The following is a 12,734-nucleotide window of genomic DNA, read 5'->3' as shown; positions in this document are numbered from 1 at the left end:
AAACGTTTGCGATCCCTTCCCCTCTCCCCCCCCCGAAGCGCTGAAGGCCTAGTTCATAATTTCGTGCCAAACACCCCCTACAGACTGGAAGCACATTAGTGCTGGCCTCCAAAGGTCCAGAGACAGCTGCCTAGAAAGGATGTTTTTGGCAAATTTCCTAATGAAATTGTGAGGAAAATAACAGAATAACCTTGAGAGTTCAAAGAGGGAGAGCAAGAAAAACAGTAAATGCAAGGGGGAATTTACTATTAGGTTCTACTCACGGCAATGTAAGGAGAGACAGAAACTGCTAGTAGCCAGCTTCGTTTTCCTATTAAAAACACCTGTGGGACTGTACAATCCTCCTGACATACCTTAGCCAAATGCTTTCAGGGGAATAAAAATCATCTCTGCAAGAGTGAATGCCTGGGTGTCTGGCTTTTGAGGACGTAACTATTCACACAAAACCCTTCCCGTGAGACAACTGTGTGTGTATTTTTCAACATTCTCTTCATAGCAACAACCAAGGGGGTGATCCCAAAATTCCCACCTAGCCCAGCCCCCCTTATACCTATACCTACTCATCAGGAGGTTCATAAAGACAAGATGTAATACAGTCAAAAAGACTCACTCTTTCCAAATGAGTGGAAGGTGGAAACCCCTTTCTGGCCTTGGAAGAGGCAACATCAGGATAACGCAGACACACGTGTATTCACTTGCCAGGGAGAGGGGGAACAGTACTAATTTACTTCCTTGACATGTCTTTAAATAGATAAAGCATGTATTATTTTCCTTGCAATATTTAAAAAAAATTCCTCAAGAAATTAGCAAAAAAGCTTTTTTTCAGCAGGAAAAAGGAGATGAAGGAAAACGCAAGCAAGTAGACGACTTCTCTCACTAAATTCCTTTCATTCCTCTGCGATGAATAGAACAATCTTTTATAAGCAAGTTTACTCCTCATCCTACAGCAGAAGTATCAGAAGGTGGAAAAGGTAAGACAGAGACAGCTCTTCTCTCTGAATAGCATGAGTTTTGCTTGATCTTCCTCCATTAGTGAGCAACCAAAGCAAGGCTGCTTCAGCTAAGTCTTCCTTTCCTTCACCTTCAAAAGCTCACTATCATCATGCTTTTGCATCTAACAGAAGTTATCTAAAACTGATATACAGAAGAACAAACAAAAAAGAAAACAACGAGTCTATTTTTTAATTTTTATATAGAAAGTATTTTTTTGAATACCAGCAAAACCAACACCCTTGGTACCTCCACACGAGCAGCTAGTGCTCAGAGCGTAAGAAGAGCTCCACATCAGCTAAGAGAGAAAGGCCAAAAACAATACGAGCTGAAGTCTTTTCAGACTTCAAATGAACTTCTTGGATTCCACACATAAGTCATTAGTAAATCCAACGTTCACACAACATGCTGATAATGAAAAATACTATAAAGTACTAAAAAATATGAGCTCATACCTAGGTTTTAGCTATCCTGCAGGTGTTATTGCACAAACACAGGCATGCCCTTATGCATGGCAAGATGGACAAAAATCCTCCAGAGGTTATTTGAGACAAAACTATATATTACAACTCTGAAATTTATTCTGAAAGTTTTCAAAACAACTATTGTTTAACAGTAAGACAAACACTGCAGTGATAAAAAAGCAGCATTGAAAGTGCAAACATTCAAGGACAGGAAAAAGTACTAAGGATTTTTAAAATCCCACTAGATATAAAAACCTGCAGGAGACTTCACAAACCACAGGGAATTGAGAGAACTGAGGAAGTAATTTAAAAAAAAAAAAGGTACTACCAAAAAATAATTTAGCAAGAGGAGCTTCTGGATACGGAAACAGCCCAAAGACCTGTGTGAACCCATTTCAGATTCTTGAAAAGAATGCATGAAAAAGGTCCAAGCTACTAAGAAATTCAATCTTTCATTAAAATAAACTACCCCATAAGATGACTAGAAGGTAGGCAAACACTGTACCTCTTTTTTTATTTAAAAAAAAAAAAAAAAAAAAGAATTCTAGGACCAATTCTAGGAATCAAAATCTGTAAGCCTCGTTCCTCAAGCTACAAGTAAATTGATGAAAATAATTAGAGTATTATAAAACTCCAAGGACAATAAAAACAAATATGAGTTAGTAAAGTATCAATATAAAGAAGTCGTATCTTTCTAATCTACTATAAATTTTCAAATATGTAAGCTAAACCACTTAGCTGCGTATTTAACAAAAACTTCCAAATACAAGTTCTTTGACAAAGCCATTTTGAAAAATATGTTGTCCAGGGGTACACACTTTCACTGATCAGAAACTGCCCAAAGGGAAGAAATAAGCAATAACCTTACATGAAGTTCAAAGAATAAAGGAACATGAAAATATTTCTGAGTAAATGTCAACATTTGACGATGTTGTGACATTAATTACTGAAAGCTGTAAATGAAAGAATAAGCAGAATGGTGCCAGGTGAAGTTCAACATGGATAAATATACAGCAATTACACTGAATTTTGAACCACTCTTTCTTCAGAAAGAGGGAACTCCTATTGCAACTAATCCAGAAAAAAAAAATAAATTGACCACTACCCAAACAGTTTGGTGGGAAAAAAAAAAATCCATAAAAGCTGTTCAAAATACTTGTGTTCACTGTCTGATTATCCACAGTACCTGAAAGATCAGGAGTGAGGTATAATATGCAAGGAAAAAAAAAAATGCCACAGTATTTGTGATCATGATATATGTTCAATTTGAGGAAAGCAATCACAAAGAGATAATGTAAAAGTAAAAGGATTTTGAAGACAAGTGGCCAGTGATTAAAGACTCTGAATGTCTTTCACTTAAAACAAGTCAAAAAGGACAGGTTTTTAATTATTTTTTTTAACATAGAAAGGAAATGAACATAAGAGGATGTAACAGAATTGCAATTTAATGTATGATACATACAAAAAAGTAGATCATCCAATTTATGCTTTAACAACAAAGAAAACCCAGGAGAACGGTCAATAAATTGAGGAATAACATTAACCATACAAGACACTACATAAATCACATAAACCTGAGGAATTTATCAACACAAGACACTAGAACAAAGTTTAAATAAGATTCAGAAATAATTATACATATATGCAATTGAAACAGTTATACTACACAGGGTATTTTTAAAGTGTGTTATAAGCCTTCATGTCAGGGTCATAAACCAATCACTACCTGAGACTAATTAAAAAGAAATGTCTTCTGCAGATACAATTATTCCCCAGTGAAATTTCTCCAGAGTATTTTTCTACTGGCCACAGCCAGAAGAAAACAAGAAAAGATTGTTTTAAAATGGCAATTTCCCTATTTATCAGAGTTAATCCAGGCTTTTACAGGCGATAAACTTCTTTTAAATTATCTTTTTAAAAAAAACAAACAAACCACACACCACAAACCCCCCCCCCCCAAAACCTGGGTCATTTAACCTTTTTTGTTCTTTACAGAAGTTAAGCAAATTTACTATCCCGAGGAACATGCACTATGCATGATAAAGACCTTTTAAAATACAAAATGACCACACAGTGTTCAAAAGCCAAATACTAAGAAAAAGAAACTCCCCACACTCTGTGAGAGGAAAGTTACCCAACATGAATCCGACCCATTCAGTCTAGATATGAAGGGAGAAGTGACATCCAAATGTAGTTAGGTTAACAAAACTAAAGGAAAGGCTACTTCCCTTTTTCTGCTGGATGAGTGATGGAATAGAAATTAAAATCACAGCTGATTTTATTCCAATTATGAAGTAGAAAATGTTAAATATTTTACTAAAAAGTAAATTAAAGAATTAGATGATGTTAGACATAGCTTCACTTGCTAAACACTAATTTTTGGCTCATTTCCCCAAAACACACAGATTACAATTTATAGCTGCTATGAGCATTTAAAATTTATCAGAGCATGAAAAAAATTATAAGCTATTTTGTCCAACTTTGGAAATCTGAACTGGAAAAAGACTGAAATTGACCTGTCGTTGTAACCAAAAAAAAAAAAGACACTGGGAAAAAAACATTAGATTTTAACTGATAACTTTCAGTAAACAAAATCCTACTAAACCCAAAAATTATTTGAAAGCTTACACTTAAAACAATAGCCAAACTGCCTTTTTCTTTTTTTTTTTAGAGGATTTACTTTTAAATAATAACTTAGATCAAATGCAAGACAGCAAACAATAAAAGCTGCCATGGTGGAATTGTGCACCTGGAACTTTCACCTGTCATCTCTTCTCTGCCCTATCAGATTTTTCTTACCATCAAAAGCAGATTGAAAGATTTGTTTATGGAACTTTCATTGTTATAAAAACCGGTGTGGAATACCAACTCAGTCATCAATAAAATGTAAAAGACAGGAAATACTGTTAAGCACACTAAAACACAGTACTGCTAACCAATATAAATATCAACAGATCTTTGAAGCACACTATCAAAAATACAATTTTCTTGAAATTCTCTCAGAATAACAATTAAAAGCTACATGGAACACAAACACAAAAGCCTTCCAATCTATCTAAGAGAAGCTGTAACTCAGGGTGTAATCAATTATCTTGGTTTTCAGTTCTCAAATACCATTTTGTGCAAAGCAAAATACCCCATCCCAGGAGGTACCCTGCCCTGCTAATATTGCAGCAGTCTCCAAGAGCAGCACTCCATTGATAGGTGGTGATGGTACCTGCAGAGTACTTACTGAGGTGTCAGGCTGGGAAATAAGATCATAAAGGAATACGGTTTTGAGATTCAAAAGAGGCGAGATTTATTTTATTGGGTTACAATTCTTCTTCTGCAAGGTGCAGGGTATTCTGGTACTGAGAATATCTTAAATGAAAAAAATAAAGAACCTATATAATTTCTCAGCAAGTGTAATATTTGGGGGTAGGTAGGATTTCTACTTGAAAAGCATTTACAATCATGTCTAAGTAGTAAAGTTAATTACAAATGGAATTTGCGCTCTCACTGTCGGAACACCAGTTGTGACACTAGCGGTAATGAATTCTGAATTCACAATTACAACCAGTTTCTAAATCTTGATTTACATCAGTATCTTCAAAAATCAGAGAAACTCTTAGTATTTGAACAAAGTGTTAAAATAGTGCATAATGTAATACTTAAACAGGATATTAGAATCTTTAGTTGTTTCAAATCGCCTATCTCTCTATATAAAAATATTTCACTGTACAAGTATTCTTTAGCATCATTTTAACAAACAGAAAATTTAACCCTAAAATACTTAATGTCCACATAGCAATAGCTCTTCCTAAAAATAATCACTCAAAATTCTTTACTTGATGTAACTAGAAATTATTTAAATCACAAGTTAAACAATCTGGTACGAATTCAGATAGTTTTAAGTGACTAGGAATAAGTTAACTGTGGACATTAACTTGGGGAACACCGAGCTATAGAAACTAGACAACTTCATAGGTACTCTATTAATTCCCCCATAAAATGCAGTTCATATCTGTCCTCAAAAGCAGGAGCTTTCTGCTCCACAGCTGTTTACCTCCTGCTTCTTCAGCTTTTAAGATAGTTTAATGTCTGGTCCAATATTTACAGGTTTTGCTTGCATTTGGTAGCCTAAGAGAAAAATTCCACCTCTATTCCATCTAGAACACCTTATGTAAACTCAATTAAAGCAGCAAGAATCCTGCAGAACCCTCAGAGCATTTCATCGGGGAAAGAGCAAAACCATACAGGCTAAAAGACTCAGCATCTATGTTACCAGACTGCCTGGTACAACTCTCATCAAACTGTCTGGGGTTGAAATAGGTATTTATTCTGCAGATACTGCACTACAGAAAGGCAAATCACACCTTCAGGTATGAAAGAATTACACTCTAGAACATATTCCTATTCAAATTGGCTGCTATTTTTACTGATTTCTAAATCAGCCACAGAAGTTAGTAGGCAACATAAGTAGGTTTTTTGTGTACAGTGCACTAGCTCCCCATGTGGACACACCTGATTAGCAATACATGCAGAGTAGCTTACAGAAATTAAGAGTGATCCTCTTAAAGTGAAGTACGTTAGTGGTCTATGAATTTGCTCCTAACATGCTAACAACTAAAATTCCCTTATTCAATTTTTTTTTTTTTTTGTAAATACAATTGCTGGCTTAAGAAGCTCCTTCCAGCTGCTCTCTGTTTCCCAATACTAGCCCCTTTCAGTTGTGCCAACACAGCCATTTACATAGACCTGCGGTTAATCTGAACTAATCCAGAACAAAAATATTCCCCTTTCCACCTAATTAATCTGGACTGATTCTCCAGACTGGTTCATCATACAACAACTTTAAAACATCACACAGCAGAAACGCAGCTGACCAGAGTACGGCTCTGGTTATGTCAGCATAACCATTACTGTTGAAAGGAAATTGAAACATCAGTCAGACTTCTTTCCAACATTTAAAAGCCTCTCTGGAGCAAAATGAACAACCTCGAAAAACAATTTTTATTGTAAGGCCATTGCATACATGGATAAACAGAGGATCCACAATCTGAAAATTCTTTTAGAAATGCGGCATACCCAATTCTCTTTTCCTAAAGCAGGATGACACTATTAGCCCCCAAAAACACTACCAACACAAGGACTGGTGTTGTTACAGAGATTCAACAAATAGGCTAGGGGAGAAACAACCCACAAAACTTAAATCTTAGGAAATGTTTTGCCTTTAAGTCTTCTAAAAAGCTTTTACTACTGATAATTTTCCAAGACTTCCTTCCCATAACAAGTAGTTTTTCAGTTTCCTGGTATAAGCAATGAATGTGTTCTTTCATGCTCCACCAAAAAAAAAAATCTGAGTAGCTATTTGTAAAACTAATTCTCTTTTGGTTAATATCCTATAACCACATTTGTACATAAAACGAACCCGTAGGCAATCAGAATGTTCACTGAGAGGTCACAAGTCAAACAGCATCCACAGCCTCAAAGAAAGAAAATACAGATGATCACATGATGGCCTTGGAGCAAAGACAATTAAGTGATATAAACACACTAGACCTCTCTAAGTACTTACACAGCTAGATCATAATGCACTGCGTTTATGACTGGTTATTGCAGTCATACCTTAGAATTAGGCTACTGACAGCAATAAAGAATTAAATCTCATCTCTAACAGACCTGTAATACTGTACAACTTCAGGAAAAGTCTTATTTACCATTTTGTTCTAAGTGCTGAGTCTCTGAGATCACTCAAACACAGCAGTAACACTGAATTCTTACCGTAATGTGGTACTATAACATGAACCTAAGTATCTGTCCTGGTTTTAGCTGAGAGGGTTGATTTTCTTCATAGTAGCTAGTGTGGGGCTATGTTTTGGATTTGTGCTGGAGACAGTGTTGATAATATAGAGATGCTTTTGTTCTATGGACTTATTGTTGAGCAGTGTTTACACAGGGCCAAGGCCTTTTCTGCTTCTTGTACTGCCCTGCCAGCGGGACGGCTGGGGGTGCACAAGAAGTTGGGAGGAGACACAGACAGGACAGGTGACCCAAACTGACCAAAGGGATATTCCATACCATATGATGTCATGTTCAGTTTATAAGGAGCTTGGGGGAAGGGGGGGGGGGGGGGGGGCAGCGGCGGCATTCAGAGCGATGGCGTTTGTCTTCCCAAGTAACCATTACGCATGACGGAGCCCTGCTTTCCTGGAGATGGCTGAACACCTGCCTGCCCATTGGAGGTGGTGAATGAATTCCTTGCTTTGCTTTGCTTGTGTGCACGGCTTTTGCTTTACCTATTAAAATGTCTTTATCTCAACCCACAAGTTTTCTCACTTTAACTTTTCCAATTCTCTCCCCCATCCCGATGATGGGGGGAGCGAGTGAGCAGCTGCGTGGTGCTTAGCTGCCGGCTGGGGTAAAACCACGACAGTATCCTACATTTCCCATTCTTTAGTGACAAAGCCTAACTAACTGTGAGCTAAAGACTATTAGCAAAAGAGGGTCACCCCACATGCTCATGAAACACAGGAAATATTTTTTGCTATGCAAAATCAATATAGCAAACAAAAAGGTACAGTATGAAGCACTGGAGGAGGGAATAATTTAAGAAATTATGTTCTTCAGGAAGGATACATACACAAATAGGTTAGCTTTTATCAATTACGGATTTGCACTATCTTGATAGTTTCTAATAACAACACAGGAATGTGAAGCCAAACTTCATTTACCCTTTCCAACCACAGTGGAAACCTACTTGCCTCTCATTTAAAGAGCAGCAGGAAAGCTACTCTTTTGGTTAAGTTACTCTAACATGAAATTCCACAGAAGCATTCAAATTTGTTTTGCAGAACACAATCACTGTTACAGACATGGTCTAGAAATCCTCCTTTGACTGTACTTGAGTAATATGGTGGGTATGAATGCAACATCTTTCCTCCCTTTCTCAAAAAATCTGCTAGCTAATGTTTCTCTTTTTAAAAGTCTTTAAAAATTATTATGGGTTTTGAAAACTGTTTAACAAACATTTAATTAGAGCAATTATTCTTCAAAATCCAAGCTCCACTTTCTGACTAATAGCTCACTTGCCTCTTGTCAGGTAACATTCAACCTTTATTTTGCTCTGTTCTCTATTTCTTCAGTTTACAAATAGTTGAACTTGAATTTGGCATGGACTTGTGTTCTGAAAGGCTAATACAGCATAATATACCCTACTGCTTTGTGTATCTGCTTTAAAATTAATTTAATCAACATACTACCATGCAATATACACTGAATTAATCCAGAGGTTTAAAGATCAATGCCAGCTGTGATTGGCAAGAAAGAAGCTACCACTAACAGGTATTCTGCTATACTACCACAAATATCAGACTTTCTCAAGCATTTGTTACACAACTGGATGAGAATTTTATTAATTTAGGATTCCTCTCATCTTCAGTAACAGGAGTTTTATTTGCAAGTTTTATTTAAGCTATTAAAACTAAGCCATAATGTTTTTTTCTGGATGCCATCTTCCCTTTTTTTTTTTTTGCCCTTTTTTTTTCCAAAAAAGCAGTATCAAGGTAATTCAATTAACATAAATATTTTAGACAAGTTTTATGTTCAGAATAAAGGCTACTAAAAAAAGCAGAGTGCACTGTTCAGTTCCTAAGACTCTGAATTGTTTCTACAAACTAATCACAAGTACATTAAAATATTAAACATCACTCCTTTGAAAAGTACTAAAGGGTATTTAAGATCTTATGAGACTTTCCACAGATTGAGTAAAACCATTCTTACATTGAAGACTCCTATTTAGCCAACTGAACTCTGCAGCTAAAAAAAAAAAAAAAACAACAAAAAAAACCGAAGCCAAAACACAAATAAACAATTGTCTGCCAATAAGGAACTTGAAGAAAAGTTTTAGTTAGGCAATAGTAATGATGTTTAATGGTTCTACCTCTTGAAGTAGTTTCTCTCCAAGTAACCAGCATTTCAGTGGGTACTGATGTTGGGTATTTATAAAAAGCAATTACCATTTTACATAGAAATGTTTTATAACTAAAACGGCATGGACTCCATCCTAATCTGCATGACAAGTTCGGGAACAGCATAGATTAAAGGATTTCACAAGTCCTACAAAAAGCATTATTTTGAGAAGAAAAAAACTACTTAAGTTTGTTAATAAACTTTCCAATATTATGAAATTAAGAAAAATAATTTAATGAGATGTGCACATTTTGCTACAACTCAGACACAATGAGTTTTCTTAGCAGTCACTTCACATACAGAAATTAGCTTGCTACTGGAAGAAACTGGCACTTTAGTATAAAAGAAAACTGGTACATCATAGAAGTGAGTAATAGTCATGACCATTTGTTTTGAACACATGCTTGAAATACACACCAAAATCAAGTGCTTTGCATGCTCACAGAAGGCAAGTTGTATTATGTAATAAAAACTCTGGAAGAAAATAATCACTTTTTCTGCATTTAAAAAAAACAAAACCAAAAAAATTCCCAATCAAATAATTCCTGCAGACCTCAATATTTGCCTGTTATAAAATTAATGCCAAAATGAAAAGGCTCAAGTGCAGGACAAAAAAACCTCCTCTACTTTTCTCAATACAGTGATGATCATGGGTTGTTTTCTTATAAACATTTGGCAAAATGAAGACATACAGGGAGGGAGGGGGGAAGTGCCCAAGTTAAAAATTCTGTTTTCATTCAATAGTTTGCAATAACTTTTTAGTGTCAGTAAGACACGCTCTCTCAAAAAAACCAAAAAATTAAATACAGGGAGGGTAAGAGGCCCATTCTACAGTTTGAGATTTAATGCGTTTAGAAACACACATAATACTTCATTACTATTTTTGGGAGTTCTCTTGGAAGCTCCAGTAACCAGTTTTAATTGCATCTTTATACTCTACAGTTCAAGGAGACTAATACTTTGCTGTCGCCTCCCTCAAAAGTAGCACCAGTGGAAATCAAAAGAATGCAAGAGTGTTTTGTTCCTCACCACACAAGCCCTTTTTGGGAAGCTAGCCTATCCCATATGGTGGTGATAAACAGACTTTCCACTGCTGTCCAAGAAAGATTATCTGCCATACCTTGGAAAGAGGCAGCAAAAAGCTGCATCAACTTTATGCGCAGACTTAGCAACAACTCTCATCCAGCTGGGAAGACAAAACAGCCCTGTCCATAGTAATGCTGCTGTTCACATGGCTGAGAAAAGACTGATTGACTCAAGATTAACCCGGCACTTCTTTCGCCTTCTGACGTGAAGGAAAGCCTCTTACCCCAGAAGTCATAATTTTATAGTCCACAGTTACCACACATACAAAGACAACAGGAGCTTTGTTATGGCACTGGAGTTTCAAAGTCTTTATAGTTCCCTTCACCCACACCCTGCAAAGCCTGCTTCACCTGTTTCACCTTTTCCTCACTTCCCCTTTACAGAAGCACTTGCCCGCACAACACAGTTGGTCCACTATACTTTTGTTTAATGTAAGATTTACCTTGTTCTCTACAGGCAACACTACACTTTCTGAAAGTACGTACAGTCATTTGATTAGAATAGTGCATTCTACAAGATGTGGACAGGGGCACAGAAGCTGACTTTTTTTTTAATATTAAGAAATATTGGGTTGGCGCAATCCCAAGCACAACTACAGGCTGGGCGAGGAATGGACTGAAAGCAGCCCTGAGGAGAAGGACTTGGGGGTATTGATTGATGGGAAGCTCAACATGAGCCAGCAGTGTGCGCTTGCAGCCCAGAAAGCCAACCGTGTCCTGGGCTGCATCAAAAGAAGTGTGACCAACAGGTCAAGGGAGGTGATCCTGCCCCTCTACTCCGCTCTCGTGAGACCCCACCTGGAGTACAGCGTCCAGCTCTGGGGGCCCCAGTACAGGAGAGACATCGAGCTGTTGGAGCGAGTCCAGAGGAGGGCCACGAAGCTGATCAGAGGGCTGGAGCACCTCTCCTATGAGGAGAGGCTGAGAGAGTTGGGATTGTTCAGCCTGGAGAAGAGAAGGCTCCAGGGAGATCTAATTGTGGCTTTCCAGTACCTGAAGGGGCCTACAGGAAAGCTGGAGAGGGACTGTTTATCAGGGAGTGTAGTGACAGGACAAGGGGTAATGGGTTTAAGCTGAAGGAGGGTTGATTTAGATTAGATGTTAGAAAGAAATTCTTTACTGTGAGAGTGGTGAGGCACTGGAACAGGTTGCCCAGAGGGGTTGTGGAGGCCCCATCCCTGGAAGTGTTTAAGACCAGGTTGGATGGGGCTTTGGGCAACCTGGTCTAGTGGAGGGTGTCCCTGCCCACAGCACGGGGGTTGGAACTAGATGATCTTTAGGGTCCCTTCCAACCCAAACCATTCTATGATTCTATGAAATCCAACCTTTATGTCCAATACAAAAGACAGGAAGGAGGCAGTAACTATCTTGAGTCATCCTGACAGAAAATGTGAGGGAGAACATCCTACAAGCATTTTTCCCAGCAATATGAAGCATTAAGTCTAAGGACTACTGTCAGAGGATACAATGAAGTTATGATCAGGTCCAAGTCATTTTAACTTACATTAAAAACCTCAATGAACCCGATCATTTAGCTCTTTCGTTCAGTGGGAATGCCATCTTAACAGCAGTATTTTCTTTCCAACTTCATTTTATCACACAAAACATTTTATAAAAACTACTAGTTAAGTTCTGAAATTTCTTTAGTATATTTATCTGATTAAAAAAAGATAAAATTTAAACAAAAATATAGTAAGCTAGGAGAAACAGCCTTCCAGATATAAAACAGATATAATCCAACTTCACAAGCTGTTCAGTCTCAAACCCTCCTAAGTTACGTGGAAAACTACTGCAATGGTAATATCATAAAGTTGATATATTTTACTATTAAAAATAGATGTTTACACACATACTATCTTGCTCCATATTTAACTGTTGCCACCCACAACCCTTGAATTTAGTAAGACTGTTCAACAGCTGACACAGAAGCATGGTGAACAGAAACATAATACTTCCAAGTCAACTTGAGCCTCATCAGTTCTTAAATGAAAAGCCAATAAAGGAAGAGAATCTGAAGCAGTTTATCTTGCATTGAAAAAAGCAGAGCTCACATTTCCAAATTCTTCTGGCTAAAATTTGATGAGATAATAGCAAGAATTTAAAGAATATTTTTCTAAAAATCCCAAGAAAAAAAACATTTTATCCAATTATGTTACCACATTTCAGGCAAATCTTCAAAGATTTGACTTGGTAGATCAGAGCATCTACACTTAGGTAAGACCAAACACTTGTATTTTAGCTTAAA

General features: G+C 37.0%; 1 protein-coding gene across 3 annotated transcripts in view; it reads right to left on the bottom strand.

Annotated features, from left to right (window-relative positions):
- Positions 1-12,734, bottom strand: part of SS18 (SS18 subunit of BAF chromatin remodeling complex) — a 46,194-nt gene that overhangs the window by 27,017 nt on the left and 6,443 nt on the right. The window lies entirely within an intron of this gene.

Source organism: Grus americana, chromosome 2 (assembly GCF_028858705.1).
Source record: "Grus americana isolate bGruAme1 chromosome 2, bGruAme1.mat, whole genome shotgun sequence".
NCBI classification, from domain to species: Eukaryota; Metazoa; Chordata; class Aves; order Gruiformes; family Gruidae; genus Grus; species Grus americana.
Note: the sequence above shows the minus strand (reverse complement) of the source record. Positions and strands in the feature narration are given on the sequence as shown.